The following is a 17,046-nucleotide window of genomic DNA, read 5'->3' on the forward strand; positions in this document are numbered from 1 at the left end:
GCACACACATTTTGGGAGGCAGAGGCAGGACTGTTGAGTTCAAGGCCAGCCTGGTATGAGTTCCAGTACAGCAAGGATTGTTATAGGAACCCTGCTTTGAAAAACAAATAATAATAAAAGTTTTAAATAAGTAGGCCCTTAGCCAGGGGGGTGGTGGCGCACACCTTTAATCCCAGCACTCAGGAGGCGGAGGCAGGCGGATCTCTGTGAGTTCAAGGCTTGGCTGGTCGACAGCCTCCAAAACAATACAGAGAAACCCTGTCTCATAAAACCAAAAAAAAAAAAAAGTAGGCCCTTTGAGTTATCTTGCATTAATTCACTCTCAATTATTTTCTTTAGAGATTTAGTTGTTTTCTTTCCATTTTAAAAATCATTAGCAGGCGGGCATTGGTGGCACAAGCCTTTAATCCCAGCACTTGGGAGGCAGTGAGGCAGGTGGATCTCTGTGGTCTACAGAGTGAGTTCCAGGACAGCCTCCAAAACAATACAGAGAAACCCTGTCTTGAAAAAACAAAAAAACAAACAAAAAATCATTAGCATACAAAATAATGAATTTCATGACATTTTCAAACATATTGTGTTTTGCTAATATTTGCTATTTGTTGTAGTACTGGAGACTAAACTTTGCTACGTACTTCTTATCAGTCCTATCTTTTAAATGTGCTGGGATTCAAGTTTGTAATTCCAAGTATGGGAGTTAGAAGGATTTAAAAGTGGGAGGCTGGCCGGGCGTTGGTGGCTCACGCCTTTAATCCCAACACTCAGGAGGCAGAGGCCTCTGAGTTCAATCAAGGCCAGCCTAGTCTACAGATCGAGTTCCAGGACAACCAAAACCAAAAATGTGGGAGGCCTACCTAAGCTATATAGTTGAGACCAACCTGGGCAACATAATGAGATACTCTATTGAAAAAATAAAAAGGGATTTTTTTTCTTTTTAAGACAGGGTTTCTCTGTGTAATCCTAGCTGTCCTGAACTAGCTCTTATAGACCAGGTTGGCCTCAAACTCACAGAAATCCACCTGCCTCTGCCTCCCGAGTACTGGGATTAAAAGCATTGCCCACCACCACCAAGCTAATAAAAAGGGATTTATGGATATAGCTTAAGAAGGCAGCACACACCTAGTTTACTCAAGGCCCAGTACTAATAAAAACAAATTCCAACTACTCTCTGTGAAGGCAGTCTCATGTATGACACTTGCTACAAAGCTAAGGATGACCTTGAACTCCCTCCCCATCTTCCTGCCTCTACTTTCAAAGTACACCACCACTGGGAGCTTGTACAGCTTGACAGTAAAACAGAAAAGAATGTAAGAAGCTACATAGCTGGGCCTAGTATATTAGAAAAAGAAAGATGGTTCTACTAAAGACTGGCACTCCATCAATACCACAACATTCAGTTAGTTACTCAGTGAAATTTTATTGTGGGGGAAGGTGAGGAAGAACATTCTGGAGAATTCAAAGGGATGAAATGCTGAATGGGAACGTACCTCAAAGGTAGGACATTTGCAAGGCATATACAACCACCACAAAAATCAAAGTTGCATAGGATTTCAATGTGGCTACAGTAAGGCCCAACTAGCTCGAAGAATACTAGGTTCACTTAAGGGGGAGGGAAGGGATGGTATAGACGTTGGGGAGTGTTGTAAGAGTTGCATACAATGTGGGTCGCCAGGGCCTACAAATTGGGATCACACACAGTGAACAGCACAATTTTTCCTATATCAACATGTTTAGAGCAAGCAGAGCATGTCAGAGCACACCTCTAGTCCCAGCACTTGGGAGACTGAGGCAGGTGGATCTCCTAAGTATGAGACCAACCAGGGCTACAGAGATAAACTAGGTCGGGGTGGAGGGAGATGTTTAAAACGCTTCATAAGCTTAAATATCTTCTTTTTAAAAACAATGTCAACCTGGACTTTTTTTTTCTCCGCAAGAACCTAAGGTACACATCAGCGGCTAATTGGTAATAAAATATGGAGGTGGGGGGGGGGAACGGATGGCCTGACCTCGAGACATAAAGGTTACTCCAGTAATTTAACAGATTAATGCAAAGGACTTAAAGTCAGGGTGAATACCGTTTAATTCTTTTCCCTCCTATGGAGGCTGTGGAATTTTAGCTTTCTTAGTTGATCTAAACTCCAAAAAGTATTGTCTCTATGCCGATGTTTACTTAATGTTAAACCCAATACAGGAAGTCAGCTACTAAAGAGTAGTTACATTAGGAAAGACATTTATAAACCATCTACTGCAAGTGACCCGATTCAATTACAACATCAACCCTCACATTTCATCGAACAGTCAAATTACCAGTCTAGTCAAGAATAAGATCATTCAGCCCTACTGGCGCTTTAGATGGGGTTGCACAATCCCAAAGGGGTTGAACTGTCTTAGCCTAGCCCCAGAGCATCAGGTCCTAAGTGGAGTGCGAAGTTACAATTTAAACCGGAGACAAACTCCAGAGTCGCTTGAACAAACGTAACCAGCTCATGCTCCCGATTTATGGAGTTTTAACACATCACTTGAGATCAGAGTGAAATTAAGTTTCAGTCCCTTTGCGATCTCTGAGCGCACAACGTCTGACTGCTATCATTCCAACGGGCTCAAGAGTGCGAACCTAGTTGGGGAAAAACTATTTGGTGCGGAAATTCTGTCTTTCCGCCCACCATTGGGGGCCGCACCGGTCGGGTCCCGCGCGATGCCCTGGCGTGGAGTTTGGGGGCGCAACGGGGCCCGGCGGGGGCGGCGAGCGCGCGTTCCCCCGCCCGCTCGGGCGGCGTCGAGGCGCGAGCAGCTCAGCCAGCCTTGCAGAGGGAGCTCTCGGCAGTTCAGGGGTCCCTCTAATCGCAGCCACAGCAGCGCCGCCTGCGCCACTCGGCGGCGACGGAGACCAGCAGCGGCGATGATCGGACTCGGAGAAACTAGAGAGCACCCCAGCTGCTGGAGAAGCACTCAGGGCGGCCGGGTAGGTTCCGGGACCGGGTGGACTGGAAGACGGGCAGTCCGAGGCGCGTCGGTAGGGACCCGACACCCACACGGTTCCGGGACCAGGCTGAGCGCGGGCGGCAGAGGATTCAAGACCCCTAAGCGAGGCAAGCACGGAAACCCAGCCTCAGAGGTCCGGCCTCGGTTAGGGCCCCTGTCGCGGGTGGGGCGGAGGGCAGAGGGCGGGCCGCGGCCTGAAGATCAGCCGGGCCAAAAGCCGGCCTCGAGGGTAGAGACAAAGGAAGGAAAATGGAGTCGCCAAGCGCGCAGGCCTCTGTCGCCGCCGCCGCCAGAGGCCTACCATGTTGGGAGGAGGGAAGCTAGCGGGCGGGCGTGGAGGGGGTTGGCCAGGCCCTGGCGGCAGCGCCGGGCAATGGCGGCGGCCGCGCCGCAGCAGGGACGGTAGAGGGAGACAAACACCCCCCGGCGGCGGCGCTGGCGCCGGGCTGCAGCCAGCGCCGACCGGAGCGGCCCCATCGTGACACCTAGAGGCGGCCCGCGAAACCTCCTCCACCCCGGGCCCCCTTACCTTCGCGCCACACCCCCCACGGCGCCCGCTCCGCCGCCGCTCCACCGCTCCGGCCACCTGGCGTCCCCGGCCAGCTCCGCGTGCCCGCACTGGCTACCGCTGTCGCCGCTGCCGCCAAAGAAGCAGCTCCGCGCACGGTTTAATCGCTCCACAGGCTCGGACACAAAATGGCGGCGGCGCGGTGCAGTGCGCCTGCGTCGGCGCTGCCGGGGCCGCGGGTGCTGATAAGGGAAGAGACGGGTGGGGGGGGCCGGCCGGCGGCGAGTTGAGGGCGGGGGAGGAAAGGTGAGGGGAGGGGTTGGCGCAGGGCAGCATGGGAGGCGGCCCCGGGCGCCAACTTTCAAAAGCAGGCGCGATGGCGTCACGAGATGCGCCGCGAGTCGCGTCGTCACGCCGCACGCGCCCTTCCGCGCCCTCGCCCGGTCGCGCGTGGGCTTCGCTAAGGCGGAGGCGTCCTGGTTCCCGTTGGGTGGGACTTCCTGGGCGGAGGTTTGCGGCCTCTGGGCGGTCGGAACTCCGCCTGGTTGCTGTGATTCTTTAGCTCTTTCTCTCCCCCCAAAGCCGTGAAGGGCGGGAGGACTAAGGTTGGCTGAATTGAGCGCGCGGGGCTGGGCCGTGGGGTCGACGAGTCTCCAAGGTTCGGCCCTACCCGGTCTCCAACCCAGCTCTGCACTGTGGTCCGCTACCGAGTAAGACCCAGTGAGTTCCCGCGCCCTCACACTTATCCAACAGTGTCCAGTGCTCAAAATCGACGGCTAGAAGAGCTGTCTTTGCTTTGGTGAGCTAGAAAAGGGCCTTATAAAATCCTGTGTGAAATTACGAGGACCAGGATAGGGCCTCCTGGGTGTCTCGAAGCCACCTCAGTCTTTAGCTGTATTTGGCACCGTAAGAATACGTCATTTCTGTGAAATCCTTCAGTCCTTCCCTCTACTCTGGAGGCGCCGGGGGGGGGGGGCCTACCCAACCAGTGGTAAATTAATAAGGGCCCTCTCGCTAGATGTTCTAGTGATCTCCTTCCTCCCCAAGACTGGAATGTGACTTAGGACTATATTCTCAACCCTCTTACTTTAGCTATGTGGATAACAAATGCACCTAGCATCAAGGGAGCTGCTTCTGCCCTATCTGTTTATGCTGTGTTGTGGGAATGCTGGCCCATTATCAACAGATACTGTTATCCCCCCCCCCCCCCAAACAATCAAAAAGTTGGATTTGGAAGAATGTAATCCAAGTGTTCGAATGTTAGTAGCTAAATAAGATGTTTTTAAACTTATTTAAACTTTAGCCCACTGTTGTAGGGCTGTCAGTATATATGACCCCTGACTTAAGAGAAAGATCCTGTATTAGAGTAATAGAGAAGGAAGCAGACAGAAAGTCTAGAGTGTTGAATTGTAGAATCCAAGGCCAGAAGTTTGAGACAGGAAGTGAAGCTTCTGTTTCAAGGTGCTGAGTGTTCTGATCCAGGTGAGCCAGAGGCTTAGTTACTGAATTTGTTGGCCTCGGAGATAACTAGACAATGTCGTTGGTGACTTCAGCTTGGCTAGTGTGGACCAACTGAAGATGTTGACCTGAGTAGAATGGTTAAAAAGTAAACCGGAAGTAAGGGGATATTGACAGTGCATGAAAGCAACTTAAGAGTTTTGCTGTGGGTGGAATAGACACTTGGGAATAAGTGCAGAAGGATGTAAGGTCAAGGGAGGAGTTTTGTCTCATTTCCCTTTCAGGGGTAGGAGTCCAACCCACAGCCATTCACATGACAAGTGCTCTTCCATTGAGCTTGGTAGATGTGGTGGCACACAACCTTAATCCCAGCACTCTGGAAGCAGAGGCAGACAGATCTCTGAGTTGAAGTTCAGCCTGGCTGGGCGTTGGTGGCGCATGCCTTTAATCCCAGCACTCGGGAGGCAGAGGCAGGCAGATCTCTGTGAGTTCGAGACCAGCCTGGTCTACAAGAGCTAGTTCCAGGACAGCCTCCAAAGCCACAGAGAAACCCTGTCTCGAAAAACCAAATAAATAAATAAAAAATACAAAGAGAAACCCTGTCTCAAAAACAGACAAAACTTAAAAAGATGGTATTATTCCTGAGCTGTTTTATCTCACATCACCTTGAGAATATTTGCAGTAAAAGGCTTTAGTGTGGACAAATACAGGGCAGTATCTTTAGAAGGGAAAAAAGCCTCAGTTGTATTTACTAGTATATAACCTCTTAAGTATCAGCAGTTGGCAGAGGCAGGGGGATCTCTGTTTTCAAGACCAGCCTGGTCTACAAGAGCTAGTTTCAGGACAGCCTCCAAAGCCTCAGAGAAACCCTGACTCCAAAAAACAAAAACAAAATATCAGAAGTCAGGAATAGGGTCCAAGTAACCTTAGAATTGCTTTCTGAAAAAACAAACCTATGTGCTGTTCTGTCAGGTGAAAACACATAGGAAGAAACAAAGGATACTTTCTTCTAGTAAATCCTGATGTGTCCTACTATGTGTAATTACCTCCATAAAGTAAGGAAGGGAAAACCAAATCAAAGATTAAAGCGTTTCAGGCTGAAAAGAGTTAAGCTGCAAGGGAAGAGTAACATGATGAGATGCAGTTAGAATAATAAGACTAGGGGCAGGTGTTGGTGGCGCACGCCTTTAATCCCAGCACTCGGGAGGCAGAGGCAGGAGGATCTCTGTGAGTTCGAGGCCAGCCTGGTCTACAAAGTGAGTTCCAGGACAGCCTCCAAAGCCACAGAGAAACCCTGTCTCAAAAAACCAACAACAACAAAAAAAGAATAATAAGACTAGGGCCTGAGGACTGTTACTCAGTAGAGTACCTAGCATGTTTGAGGTCCTGGATTTGATCCCCAGCACTGAAAAATAAGGGCAGATTTGTTTCCTAAGTAACAACTGAAGCTACCCTATGCTGGGGGTTTATAAAGGAAATGTTGTTTTGTTGGGTATTGTATTTGTTTACTGGGAGTGGTCATGCTCAGGTTCCATGGCTCATGTGTGAAGGTCAAAGAACAACTTGCAGAAGTAAGTTGTCTCCTTTCACCTTGTGGGTCTTGGGGATGGAACTCAAGTTATGAGACTTGGTGGCAAGTGCCTTTACCAACTGAGACATCTTGCTGGCCCCCGTGTGTTATTGTTATGTATAATTGGTGTGTGTGTGTGTGTGTGTGTGTGTGTGTGTGTGTGTGTGTGTTTTATGACAGGGTCTTTTTTTGTTGTTTGTTTTTGGTTTCTGAGACAAGCAAGGTTTCTCTATATAACAGTCCTGACTGTCCTGGAACCCTGTAGACCAGGCTGGCCTGGAATTCACAGAGATCTACCTACCTCTGCCTCCCCGATGCTGGGATTAAAGGTATGCGCCTTTAATAGGGACAGGGTCTTGCTATTGCTATATAGCCTTATATCCACCTTGTAGCCCAAAGTGGCCTCAAATTTCATTTAGAGTAGTGTGTCCCCCCACACCCTGTCTTTTTTCCTGGGGTTACAGGTATGAGCCACCATTCCTGGTTTATAAGGGATAGTTTTAGAATATCCTAGAATGTGATACAGACTAATTGTATCTGTGTGTGTATATAGTATTGTTAGGGTTGTCTTACTTATTTTGTGTGATGTATGCACATGCATGCGTGCCAGAGCATACATGTGGGAATCAGAGGTTAACTTGTAGGAGTTAGTTCTCTTCTATCATTTGGGTCCCAAGAATGAAACTCAGGGTGTCAGGCATAGATTCAAGCACTCTTACCTGCAGAGTCATCTCACCACCCTAATTCTTTGAGAATGTAAGGAAGGGTCCTTCCCATGGACTTTCACTTAGGTTTGTAGTTCATGGACAGTGGTCAGGGTCTTTTAGCAGATGTCTGCCTGGTTTACCATATGGCTTTAGAACCTGTCCCGCAACCTCTTAGGTGGGGACAGATTCCTAGAGTAATTCTTAAGGGTTGGGTACCTGGGAGTTTGACAGATGAGCAAAGTGCTGTTTTACTAACTGGCAGGTAGACTAGTATCCATGCTGGCTAAGATATGTTGTAACTCAGTGGTAGCATGTGTGAGGCTTTGGGATCAATCTGTAGTGAGCCCCCAAAAGATAAAAATTAAAAAGTAAAGTCTTGTAGCCAAGTATGGTGGTACACACCTGTAATCCCAGTATTTGAGAGACTGAGACAGAAGGGTCATGAATTGGAGGCCAATCTGGGTTATAATAAGACCTTGTCAAAAAAAAAAAAAGGAGTGAAAAATTACATTGTTTCTCTATAGAAGAATGGCCAAATTACTAGAGAACTTTGTTTTCTTTTTGTTGTTGTTGTTTTTGATTTTTTGAGACAAGTACTGGCTGTCCTAGAACTCACTCTGTAGACCAGGCTGGCCTCGAACTCACAGAGATCCACCTGCCTCTGCCTCCTGAGTGCTGGGATTAAAGGTATGTGTCACCAACACCCGGCTCAGCTTGTTTTCTTTTTTTTTTTTTTTTTTTTTTTTGGTTTTTTGAGACAGGGAGACAGGGTTTCTCTGTGGCTTTGGAGGCTGTCCTGGAACTCGCTCTGGCCTCGAACTCACAGAGATCCGACTGTCTCTGCCTTCCGAGTGCTGGGATTAAAGGCGTGCGCCACCAACGCCCGGCTTTGTGTTAACTTTTTAAAAAACATTTATTTATTTTGGGGTAGGAGCACATGTGTGCCATGGACATCAGAGGACAACTTGCAGGAGTTTGTTCTTTCAGTTGGGTTCTGAGGATTGAACTCAGGTTATCAGACTCGGTGACAAGAGCCTTTTTATCCATTGAGCCATCTGGTGGGCCCTTTGTGTTGATTTCTTAGTGGCTCTGTGATCTCAGGTGAATGAATAGCAGCTCATCTGCAGACCTCTCCTGTAAGGTTGATCACTGTATTGATATAATGATAAAAATTCTGAAAAGTAAAGCTTCTGATATAGGTACCAGTTATTACTCAGTAATTGTCATGCTTTCCATTATTTACCCTTAATCCCAATCCTACCTTCCAAACAACTTGATCTTTCTAGAGTTATCAATAGAATTAGCTGTATTTCTTTTTTTGTTTGTTTTTCCAGACAGGATTTCTCTGTGGCTTTAGAGGCTGTCCTGGAACTAGCTCTTGTAGACCAGGCTGGCCTTGAACTCACAGAGATTCGCCTGCCTCTGCCTCCCGAGTGCTGGGATTAAAGGCGTGCCCCACCAACGCCCAGCATGCTATATTTCTAAGTAAATTCTTCTTGGCTTTAGAGTCATTCATTCTGGGAAAGACATACTTTCTGCAAGAATTCTCAAAAGAGATTTTTTTGCCTTGTTTTTTTTTTTGTTTGTTTTGTTTTGTTTTGTTTTGTGTTTTGAGACAGGGTCTGTCTAGACCAGACCAGACTGGCCTTGAACTCAGACACCTGCCCACATGAATTCTATTTCTAACATCCTTCATGGTTCCCTTTTTGTTCCATGTATGGCTTGAAGGAATTGCAAACATTTTATTTCATTTATATATTTTAAACACTTTACGGCCGGGCGTTGGTGGGGCACGCCTTTAATCCCAGCACTTGGGAGGCAGAGGCAGGCGGATCTCTGTGAGTTCGAGGCCAGCCTGGTCTACAAGAGCTAGTTCCAGGACACAGGACAGCCTCCAAAGCCACAGAGAAACCCTGTCTCGAAAAACAAAACAAAACAAAAAAACCAAAAAAAAAAAAAAAAACACTTTACACCAGAAAATCAATAAATGAAAGGGCAATGTACTCACAATAAACAAGAATCTTTACTTTGGTATAGTGCATAAGGATACACATGAATTATTCAGTTGTCTATACCTATTGAGAACATGTGTAGCACAAATAATAAAAACCCAGAGACAGATATTGGGGTTCAAGCTAAAGATCAGAAAAGCAAAGTGGCCAGCCACTAGACAGTTCTTACCTCTACCAAGGTTAAGATCAAAGAGGGGCTATCCTGCCCTCAGAGTGACTGCAGACTGCAGTGTTCTCCACCAAAAACCTCAGACTGCTCCTGACTTCACTGATCCTCAGATTCACTCAGACTGCTCTGAGTTCCTGTCTCCTCCACCTTACATTCTTTCTCCGCCCAGCTATGTCACTCCTGTCTCCTCCTCCCTTGTGCTGGTTTTAAAGGTGTGAGCTCTGTTTCTCTTTTAGATTGATTCACTCTCATGTAGCCCAGGGTGACCTTGAACTCAGAGATTTGTCTGCCTCTGTCTCCTGAGTGCTGGGATAAAGCTGTGTACCATCACTGTCGGGTTTCCATGGCTAACTAGTGTGGCTGTTGGGATTAAAGGTGTGTGCCATCACTGCCTGGCCTCTATGACTATCTAGTGTGGCTAGCTTTGCACTCTGATCTCCAGGCAAGCTTTATTTGTTATAGCATAAACAAAATATTGCCATAAACATGTATGAGATATTACACAATCCATCCAGTTCATCAGATAGTCTCTCATATTCACACACCCCCCTTTTTAAATTGAACCGGAGTCTTGTGCACATTAGGATAACTAGAGTAGCACAGTCCCTCTGAGCTAAACCTCCAGCTCCAGGTAAGCATATCGTTTGAGTACCTGCACGCTTGCAGCTTCCTGTTTTGAGCACTGGATTTAAGAAGTGCTTCCTGCCTTTGGACTTAAAAGTTTCATTGCAAAAAATGCAACAACTGAGCCTGGAGAGATGGCTTAGCAATTAGAAGCATCTGCTGCTCATGCAAAGACCATGGATTGGTTCCCAACACCCACATGGCAGATCACAACTGTCTGTAACATCAGTATCAGGGGATCTGATACCCTTTTCAGGCCTATGAGGGCACCAGGAATGCATATAGTGGCCATACATACATGTAGGCAAATACAAAATAAAAATCTTTAAAAGGGGAAGAAATGGATTCACAGAAAAATGAGTGTAAAGAAAAGAATCGTCTCTAGTAGTATCTCACTTCAGCTGGAGCTAAAGTATTAATAGGTGAGACAAAGGCATGTAAGGTAAAGAGCATGGTAAGGGCATACAAATAAGTGTTTGAGGACGGGGGTCAGCCCATGCCACTGTGCTAGTAGTAGATGTGATGTTGAACTTCATAAAACACTTGGAAAGTTCTTAGTATCTATCCACATCAACTGCCAAACCTGCTACTTCTAATATCTTACAGACTTCCACATCATCTCCTGCCCAGACCCTAAGAATTTTTTCCTTATCAATGTCTTCTTTCTGTATTTGCTTTTTACCTCTCAGTTCAAATGGCTTCCCTTTCAAGTACCTACATCCCATGCATGGGAAGTAGGTTAATTCTGACCTTTGCTCTTTGGTTTTCCAAGCATTGATTGGTTAGCTTTCTGTAATGCATCAAATCCTTTTACAAAATACCTGCCTTTCCAAAGGTGCTGGGATCTCAGGTGTACCTCACCATGCCTAACCTAGTTTTAACTTAAGTTCTGGAAATGAGCCAGGTATAGTTGTGCACATCTGTAATCCCAGCACTCAGGAGGCTCAGGCAGGAAGATTGTGGGTTTGAGACCAATTTGGCTAATAGAGTGTGTTCCAGTACAAGCTGGGTGGGTATCTTGTTTCAAAAGAAACAGAAAAGAAAAAGTTACTTATTCAAAACCATAATGAGAATCATGTCTTTTAGCCACACTTTTCTCCCTGTGTTCTCTTGTTGGCTGCTTGGGGTTCCTCCCTCCCTCCCTTAGACCTCATATAACATTTCCTTCATCATCTTTCCTCCTCCTCCTCCTCCTCCTCCTCCTCCTCCTCCTCCTCCTCCTCCTCCTCCTCCTCCTCCTTCTTCTTCTTCTTCTTCTTCTTCTTCTTCTTCTTCTTCTCCTCCTCCTCCTCCTCCTTCTCCTTCTCCTTCTTCTCCTTCTTCTTTTTTGGATAGGGTTTCTCTATGTAACAGCCCTTTGTAGACCAGGCTGGCCTTGAACTCCTAGAGATCTGCCCGTGTCAGCCTCCCAAGTTCCTGGGATCAAAGGTGTGTGCACCAGTGCCACCAGGCTTTCATTGTCTTTTTCTTCTTGCCTCTTTCTATGTTGGGGATTGGACCTATGGCCTTGGGCACGCAGGCAGATGCTTTACCACTGAGCTGTCTCCCCCAGCTCCTTTTTGCTTTTTACTTTAAGGCAGGATTTTACTAAGTTGCTGGCCTTAAATTAACCCTGTAACCCAGACTGACCTTAAACTTTTTTAGGCTCTGGAGTAACTAAGATTATAAATCTCAGCCGGGCGTTGGTGGCGCACGCCTTTAATCCCAGCACTCGGGAGGCAGAGGCAGGCGGATCTCTGAGTTCAAGGCCGGGCTGAACTGACAGACTCCAAAACAATATAGAGAAACCCTGTCTCGTAAAACCAAAAAAAAAAAAAATTATAAATCTGTCCACCAGGCCCAGTTACAGTTAACATCCCTCCCACTCTCCTTCCTTTTCTCCCCTGCCTTTCCCTTTCCACTTCCTCTCCTTTCCTTATTTGTCTTGCTATGTTAACCCACCTGATTTTGAAATTCTAGGCTCAAATTATTCCCTTACTTCAGCCTTCTGAGCACTAGAATTACAGGTGTGCAGCACAGCATCTAGCTCAGCATTTCTGCTTCTATGGTAGTCCTCTAGAGATGCTGCCGTAGCTCCAAGGCTGCCTAGGAAGGAGAAGGGAGGAGACATTTCTGCCGGGAATTAAGCACAGGACCTTGTGCACGTTAAGCACGTGCTCTTTTATTGAACACTGAACTCTCATTTCCTTAATTCCATATGATAGTTTAGGAGAAACAAAAGGATTTCTGACCCCAAGACAAACTGGATATTACCACTTCAACTCGAAAGACAGTACTCAGACTCATCAGACTTGAGCAGAAAGCACCTTTAACCTCTGAGCCATATCAAAAGGGTTTGTTTTGGTTTGGGGGTGTTGTTTTGTTTTTTGGGTTTTTCAAGACAGGGTTTCTCTGTGTAACAGCTCTGGCTGTCCTGAAACTAGCTCTGTAGAACAGGCTGGCCTCGAACTCACAGAGATCTGTCTGCCTCTGCTTCCAAAGTGCTGGGTTAAAAGGCCAGCTCAAAAGGGTTTTAATGATGGAAATTTCAGGCAATTTTTGGCAGAGAGACAGCAAAGGTATTTGGAGCTATGATTTATTAATCTATACGTATGTCCTGAGTAACTGAACCCAGCTTTGTGCTCTAGACAGGTAATACTGGACGGAGACAGGTGATAAATTTTGGTTGTGAGCAGAGCCATCTCTCCAGCCCAAGATACGCTGAATTTTAAGGCTTCTTCTACACTAAACATATGGTACTTTCATCCTCAAAATGTTTAGAGGTTGCATTTGAGATAGAATACAACATAAGTTGGGAAATTGGATATGGGGAGTTCAGAGGTAACAGATTGCAAAGATATACATCAAAGGCATTTCTGTTATTGTTATGTATAGAGACAGGATCCCACATTGTAGCCTAGCCTGCCCTGGAACTTGAAGAAATCCTTCTGCCTCAGCCTCTCAAGTGCCTGTACTACAGGTATGTGCTATCCCTTCTAGTCTTATAGAACATTTCTTTAAAGTGTGTGTGTGTGAGCCGGGCGTTGGTGGCGCACGCCTTTAATCCCAGCACTCGGGAGGCAGAGGCAGGCGGATCTCTGTAAGTTCGAGACCAGCCTGGACCAACAAGCGAGTTCCAGGACAGCCTCCAAAACAATACAGAGAAACCCTGTCTCGAAAAACCAAAAAAAAAAAAAAAAAAGTGTGTGTGTGTGTGTGTGTGTGTGTGTGCGCATGCGCGCGCACGCCGGTGCACGTGCACACTGTACACAATGTGTGTGCCTGTATCTGCCTGAGAGTGTCGAAGTCAGAGAGTAATTTGCAGGAGCAGGTTCTTTCATCCCACCATGCGGATCACAGGGACCCAACAAAGATTGCCAGGTTTGTACAGCACATGCTTTATACCTACTAAGCCATATCAAGAACTCTAAACGACATTTATTGACCACTTTCTATGTATCTGACTTTGAGTACTAGAGGGAAAGGGGATATTTAGGTGGGCATGGTAGTGTATACCTATAGTCCCAGCATTCAGGCAGTGGAAGCAGGATGATTGCAGGTTCAAAACCAACTTGGGCTATATAATGAAACCTTGGGCTATATAATGTGTGTGTCTAAAACACACAACAGGCTGATCAAATAGTAATTGCCAGGCTCCAGTTCTCGGGTGACTCTGAGAACTGGGTAAGTTGGAAAGAAATAATCTGGTTCCATTTAGAAATATATACAGGATAAACAAATATAGGGGCAGAAAATAGATTTCTAATTGCTTGGCTTGGGGTTGAGGAATGCAGGGGCCCTGGGAATGATAGCTAAAAGGGAGTATCATTCTCTTATTTATGAGTAGGTAAAAATATTCTAAAATTGTAGTATTTCCAAAGCCATTAGGTTAGCTGCTTTATTACAGTACTGGGGATTGAACCAAAGATCTTGCGTGTGTTAAGCAAACACTGTACCACTGAGCTACAGTCCAAGTTTGCCCACTTTTTAACTTTGACACCTGGTCTTGCCAAGTTGTCCAGGGTGGCCTCCTTGAACTTGCTGTATAGCTTAAGCAGTCTTTGAATTTACAGTGCTTCTGCCTCAGCTCCCAAGTAGCTGGCATTAGAAGCTTTTACCATCAGGCCTAATTTGAATTGTATACTTTGATGTTTTGTTTTGAGACAGGGTCTCACTATGTAGCTCTGTGCCTCCTGAGTGCTGGAATTAAAAGGTGTGTGCCACCATACACCGTTAAAATTTTTTGTTTTGCTTTGGGACAGAATTTCAAGCGGTCTAGGTTGGCCTCAGATTTACTATGTAGCTGGGAATGACCTTAAATTCTTGATCCTGCCTTAGCCTCCAAAGTGCTGGAGTTACAGGCTTGTACCACCATGTTCAGCAAGTTGTACTTTAAGTGGTTGAATGGCATAGTATGGGGACTACCAATAAAGCATTGCTGAAGTGTGGGGGGTGGGATGCTGGGCGTTGGTGGTACACGCCTTTAGTCCCAGTGCTTGGGAGGCAGAGGCAGATGGATCTGCAAGTTCCACGACAGCCTGGGCTACAGAGAAAAACTTTGTCTCAAAAAACAAAATAAGACTAAAAGAACTTAGAGAGTTCTACTGGAAAGAACCCATGAAACGCCTGTGGCTCATCCTTAGACTTGTGGAGCCAGTTGCTTAGTAGAATCGTCAGGGTAATTATGCTTACACCACAAGTTACAAAGGAAATAAGCAATTAATTACATGTGATTAATACATTTGAATGGTAATATAGGCCAGGTTGGCCTCAAAACCATTGTGTTGCCAAGCCTGGCTTTGAATTCACAGCAATCTCACTACAAGCAAACATTTGTCACGATAACCCAGTGAAGGTATAACTCTTAAAGAAATATGTAATGTTTAAATTGAAGGTTTCTAGGGGGTTGGCTTGAGCAAGGTTATGTAGAGGTGAAAATAATGGACCACAGAAGGAATGGTACCAGATTTAGGTGTAGGCAAGCCCTGCAAATAGCTCAGTAAAGTTCCAGGGCAGGGGCTGGAGAGATGGCTCAGAGGTTAGTAGCACTAGCTGCTCTTCCAGATGACCTGGGTTTGATTCCCAGCAACCACATGGTGGCTCATAACTGTCTATAACTCCAGTTCCAAGAGATCTGACACCTTCTACACCAATGCACCTAAAGTAAAGTTTAAAAAAAAAGCTCCTGCCAGGAGGTGGTAGCTCATGCCTTTAATCCTAGCACTTGGGAGGCAGTGGCAGGTGGATCTCTGTGAGTTCGCGATCAGCCTGGTCTACAGAGCTAGTTCTAAGCAGCCTCCAAAGGGACAGAAAAACCCTGTCTTGAAAAAAAAAAAAGCTCCAGGGCAGAGGGAAGCAGTTACAGTAGAAATGAGACTCCAGACTGGAATAGACAAAAGACTATACTGGGGTTTTCTGTAAAGGAAAGAAGCCTGTAGAGGTAGGTTTGAGTTTCGTGGAGAATAGGTCTAAGAAGGACAAAGAGTAGGCTTTGGGCTGTTGAGTTTGAGATGCTTTGGATGTTAAAAAGAAGTATCCAGTCTGAAGTTGGATTCACAAGGGTCTAGGAATAAAGTAAAAACAGCATGACTGACATTAGCCTCAGACTGTAGATGGAAGCCATGTGTTTAAAGACAGTAGAACTCTGGAGTGCTATTTATGGGAGTGCCTGAGGAGGAGGCAATGGTCAGAGAAGTTAGCTAGGAACATAGCTGTACGCTATAGCAAAGCAGCTGCTTACTCAGCTGTTTTAAGTCAGCATTTACTGTTTGTCAGTGTGCCTGGGGTGTTTCTTAAGAGGCAACTGGGCCTTGAATTTTACCATCAAATTTAGACTGATGGCTGTCACTGTAGGCCATTGACAGCCTTATTTTCTAATTGATATATTATGTTTCCTTAAATTTTAGAGGATGAACTGGAGTCTTTCCAATCTCACCTTATATTATCCAGATCCAGAAAAGCCTAGCCCTGTATTCAAGCCAAGAGCTTTCTCCGCCCCCCCCCCTTTGGCTTTTTGAGAGGGTTTCTCTATGTAAACTGCCCTGGCTGCCCTGAAACTCACTTTATAGACCAAGCTGGCCTGGAACTCACAGCGACCCACCTTCCTCTGCTTCCTGAGTGCTGGGATTGAAAGCATGCACCACCACTGCCCTGCTTTTAGGAGTATGAGGTTTTGCTTGCATGTATGTATCTGCCTATAGATGGTTGTAAATCACTATGTGGATGCTGGGAACTGAACCCAAGTCCTCTGCAAGAACACTAAGTGTTCTTAATTGCTGAGCTATCTCTCCAACTCCTTGAAAAGCCTTCTGTCCTTGGGGGATGAGTGGCCTGAATAGTACACTTCTTTTTGAGGGGATGGAAGGAAAGCAGAGAACATCTCATGTGCTGGTATTCAGCAAATTGTACCCACATACCAGGCTCAGAAACGTACAAGGAAGGCACCCGCTCTGCGGGGGAGACAAAGAAGCAGTCCTCTTCCCATGTGCCAGCCCATCTGCTTCTTTGCCTTCACAAACATGCTTTTCTTCTTTTTGGTTCACTGCAGCTTTGAGTACATGAGAAAGAAGAGTGAGAAACAAGAAGAAAGATAAGGTTGGAAGAGGGCAAGAGGCAAGGAGGGGAATGGAAGGAAGCTCCTGCACCACGAACACAATAAATTGTCCTAAACCACCTCAGCCTGGCCCCTTTTCTGCAGCGTGCACGTATCGGTTTCCTGTGTGCAGAGTTCTGAAGGTGATGAACAAGACACGGCTGTGACCTAGGCGGTCTTAAATGATGAGGCCCATCAGCATGTTACAGGCCTTGGAAGCCCATTTCCATTTGCCACACACTTTCCTTGCCCTGATACCTGTGACTCTTGATAATATCACCAATCTCCCAACTGTCTCTAAATCTGAGCCAGAAGAACAAATGTGTCCCTTGCCTTCAGGACAGCAGGGTAGGAAGTAAAAGAGTTCTGGGGCAGCTGTGACCTGTGTATGTCTCCCACCATCTGACAGACCAAGACCTGCTGTTGGGTTAAGAGACCAGCCTGA

General features: G+C 46.3%; 2 protein-coding genes across 7 annotated transcripts in view; one reads left to right on the top strand and one right to left on the bottom strand.

Moving 5' to 3' along the window:
• The window catches only part of Ctcf (CCCTC-binding factor), a 45,988-nt gene extending 42,252 nt beyond the window's left edge, over positions 1-3,736 (bottom strand). For 2 of the 5 annotated variants that reach the window (XM_040736646.1, XM_013117911.3), the window contains exon 1: positions 3,512-3,736. The gene's annotated coding sequence lies outside the window, so the exon portion shown is untranslated. The remainder of the gene's footprint in view (positions 1-3,511) is intronic. The other 3 variants (XM_005076296.4, XM_005076295.4, XM_013117910.3) reach the window with 2 other exon arrangements.
• LOC101828730 (agouti related neuropeptide) overlaps positions 2,409-17,046 on the top strand; it is a 62,708-nt gene continuing 48,070 nt past the window's right edge. Inside the window, exons 1-2 of one of the 2 annotated variants that reach the window (XR_002384041.2) lie at positions 2,409-2,962; positions 16,557-16,681. The gene's annotated coding sequence lies outside the window, so the exon portion shown is untranslated. Of the gene's footprint in view, positions 2,963-16,556; positions 16,682-17,046 lie in introns of those variants that run through there. The other variant, XM_021230771.2, reaches the window with a different exon arrangement.

The sequence above is a fragment of the Mesocricetus auratus genome, unplaced genomic scaffold (genome assembly GCF_017639785.1).
Source record: "Mesocricetus auratus isolate SY011 unplaced genomic scaffold, BCM_Maur_2.0 Super-Scaffold_100062, whole genome shotgun sequence".
NCBI lineage: Eukaryota > Metazoa > Chordata > Mammalia > Rodentia > Cricetidae > Mesocricetus > Mesocricetus auratus.